This window comes from Pelobates fuscus, chromosome 3 (assembly GCF_036172605.1).
Source record: "Pelobates fuscus isolate aPelFus1 chromosome 3, aPelFus1.pri, whole genome shotgun sequence".
In the NCBI taxonomy this organism is placed as follows: Eukaryota; Metazoa; Chordata; class Amphibia; order Anura; family Pelobatidae; genus Pelobates; species Pelobates fuscus.
In genome coordinates, this window is record NC_086319.1 from 173114258 (window position 1) to 173118446 (window position 4189).

Below are 4189 nucleotides of genomic sequence, written 5' to 3' on the forward strand. Positions count from 1 at the left end.
AGATTTCTTAGCATTCTACTACTTCCTTTCCTCTTTTCATTTTATGTTTTACAGGTCTGCTATAGGTGGAAAAAGTTCTAATTTCCTGTTGACCCCTTCCCTCATTCCTTCCACTAAGTTAGATATTAAGCCAATTTCTCAAGTCTTAATCTCTGAGAACTCTGCTCAGACTATCATGCGCAGAACTTTCCATATGACACAGACAAGCTTGATTTGACAAATCTCGATATGAGACCAGCTGCCTATATTGGCCATGATTGCATGGTATTATTCTACTACCATCCAAATTAAATGATTATCGCCCATGAATGCAAAACCACATGTCTATGACCTCTAAATTTGCTCAATGGAATCTGATATTGACACATGTTACTTAACCATGATGATCACTGTTTGAGTACTGATATCTGTTATGTTAGAAATTATTTCAATGATTGAAACAATTGTTATACATTCCTTATCTTGATTACATGGATCTGAACTTATATCCAATGGTAGGGACGGTTATATTATCTATATATAAATAGTTAAAATAAAATTATATATATTTTAAATATATTTCTTTTTTTATTTTATCTTCGTACCTGAAAATTGCTTCTTGCAGCATGTAACCTACACTTGCAAGCTATGAGTGGTGTGATGCTGTCATATTACTTAGATGTGCAGCTCGGTCCACAGCTGCTCGTGGTCTGCATTATTTGTTGTTTTTGCTGCAGGCATAACAGTAAAGACTTAAGAAGCAAAATATTAAAATGGAAATACATTTTCAACAACACATAAATCTATACATTTAGACATGTTTAGATTTTTGTTATAAAGAAATAAAATGCAATTGTGTTTGGCATGACAGATGCCCTTTTGTAGTTATCCAAGAAAGATGAATATGTGCAGACTTGAATCACTTAAAGGACAACTGTCATCAATTTGTTTTAGTTTATTACATTTAATAAAACTTACTAATGATTTTTCTAAATGCTGCTTTGTTTGCTCCGACAGGTAACCGCAGAGTCTGACCCAACATGGTTGCACAGCCAGATAAAAAGATCAGGATACTTTAAAATTGGAAACTTGGTTATGATTTTTTAGATTATTTTTTAAAAAGTGATTGTGTTAATATCTAAGAGACTGAATTCAAAATAGTTCATAAATGATGTCTAGTTCTTCAATATTATACAAATTTATCGTTATGAATTCCAGCAATTGTTGGAGAAGTAATTCCAAACGAGGTACCTTATTTCATATTTGGGGGAACTGTCAAAACCTATTAAAAATGAAGTCAATGTTAAGTACGGTCTTGGAAGACGTCTTAAAGATATTGATTGCAATTTATGCTAAGCTGTTTCTTTTTCTTGTTGATTTACCAATGATATCTATAACCAAGAGGTTTTTCATTATTCATACCATTATGGGTGCTAAAATATGTTTAGCAAGGTATTGGGAGATCGAATTTAATCCCTCTGACATCCCAACTCTCCCAGAAATTCCGAGGGTCTCACGCGTTTTTGATGCTGGCTCAGTGAATTACCATATGAATATATGATGGAACCTCTTGATGCCCATTTTTCTTGATTTGGTCACCTAGCTTGTTTGACATCCATATTAACAAAATAAACAACATCTGTAGGGCTCCCTAACTCTACCCCTGACCACCACAACCACTTACACATCTGTAGGGCTCCCAGTACCAGGATTGCCACCACAACCACTTACACATCTATAGGGCTCCCAGTGCCAGGAATTAGCTTATTGGTCAAGATGCACTTCTGCACTTCTGAAATTTGGATTTCAGAAATTCGGCACTTCGTAACGAAACGACTTGCAGATATCTATTTTTCACCATGTTGCTGACCCCTTTTCTTGATTGACTTTTTTTTGTGCCATGTCTTGTAACTTTTAATATAAATAGAAAATACAGAGGCTTAACACAGAGGTTTACAGTGAGTGGTGTAAAGGACTGATTGCATCATGTGCTTTAGAATAGGATAAGCAAAATTTTTGTAAAAAGTTTATTTTCATTATAATTCCCAATATATTTAATACATAACATATTTCTTAATATTTAATTTACTGTGTGAGTATTCTTTCTGTTTTGTAAGAGAATTACCTTGAGGTCAGCCAGTAAGTTATACTTGTTGAATTGTTAGAGGGTTTTTCCTTAGATTGCGTAACAATAGCATAACATTAATAATGTATATTTTATACAACTAAACTGTAATATAGGACATAAACAAAATACAACACAAAAGAAAATAAAAACCTTATCTAAGAACAGTTTTATTACGGTATTCAAAAAAGATAGATTTCACTTTTTGCAAGACATATCCGTTGTACTTTAGTAAATCCTATGCATACATTGCAAATGTATTATCCTAGTAAATATGCATTAGAGATCTATATATTATGCAGACACCTAAGGGTTTATTCACTAAACAGTGGACTGAAAAGGGAACTGCAATATTTCAGCAATTATGGTTGCAATAAAATAAATTCTCCTAGTCAAAGTTTACAGCTTGCCTCTTTTAGTTTGAATTTAGCTTTTTGAACGACCAATTCTCCATTTAGTGAATAGCCCCAATAATACGTTTATTAACTAAACAGTAAACTGAAAAACAAATTTCTAAATTAAAGGGAAACTATAGTGCCAGGAAACAAACTCGTTTTCCTGGTACTCTAGCTTCCTCTTATGTCAATGCCCCCTCCTGTGGTCTGTTACTTATTTGGGTCCAGCGCCGATGTCCCTTGGCGTTTGCTCAGCTCTGCCCACAATGGCTGTGCTTGCTTTAGGATTTCCCCATTATTCAAAAGTTAAGAACCCGGAAGTCCCTCTAGAGGAGGATTTAACCCTGCAAGAAAATTACTCCAGGCCACTTCAATGGGCTGAAGTGGTCTGGGTGCCTACAGTGTCCCTTTATGGCCAAAATAGTGGCATAGCATTGGGAAAAATTGCCTAATTGTCATTTTTTTCTCAACTCTGGTTATTATAGCCAGTGATCCAGCTTTCAATTCAACACAGATCCCTGTTTAATGAATAGCACCTCCACCCCTTGTTATCAGTGGAACCTGCCTTAACTTAACAGCAGGTCTTGATTTGGTCACCTAGCTTGTTTGACATCCATATTAACAAATTGCAGGTGCATTTGTCTCACAAAGGCTTAATTTCTGTGCTCCTTTCATCAGTGTAAATATGCAAAGGTTGTTTCAATTCACTATTTTAATGTGTACCACCTTTGCTGGGAGGCAGATGTGGAATAGTCTTGGCTTGTGCTTGACCTCCCTCAGTCCCATTGTTGCAGGTTACTAGTCTTGTCAGCTCCTGACATAATCCTTCTGTAATGTGTGATGGCTGTGTGATGACGCAGCCCGTGGTATAATTCCTGCTGTTGACTATTTCAGGGCTCATTTAGTGACCTCCTGCTAATCTGAGGACACAAAATCCCTTTTCTTGGGCCAGCTCCAGCCATGTTGACCTTCAGGAGCAGCGAACACAAACACTGCATTAGGGAAGAATGGAAGCATTGAACAGGGCTTGTACAAAAGATAAGCGCTCCCTCCCTTCCCCCCCTCCCTGATTGGGGGCGGGGGGGTGGATCTATTACCTGTTCAGTTACAAGCAAGCCCCATAACACCAGGCTGAAGGAACATGAGATAGAACAGTATCCAACAAATCAGTTGACAGAAACAGAGTCTGAATACAATCTATTTTTTTTAAAATAAAACATATTTTCAGTATTTGTAATGTGCAGCTTGGTTGTAAAAGGAGATATATGTGATATGTGACCCAAATAACATGGCCAAGCAGTACTGAGAAACTGGTAATATCTACGAGGCAATGCAGATCTTCCCAGCATAACAACATTGAGTATCTGAGCACAATTACCTGAACCTAAAAATAATAATAATAAAATAAATAAATATGCAGCATGTTAGATAATGACACGGCTGTTGTGTATTCAGATACAGTGAGGTTACGTATAAATAGCACTTATGTGGCATGATAAATATGGAGCAGTTAGCGAGACATTCCATTTGCTTTCATTGTGACTAATTCACAAGTAGAATGTTGCCCCAAAATTGCTGTTTATACGCAGTCCCTCTTTGGTCACCCAATGCTGAAAAAATGGTGTTATCATACTTCTGTTCCATCTATAATTTTGAGTAGCAGAAAGTCCGACATATCTAGTCCCAGTGC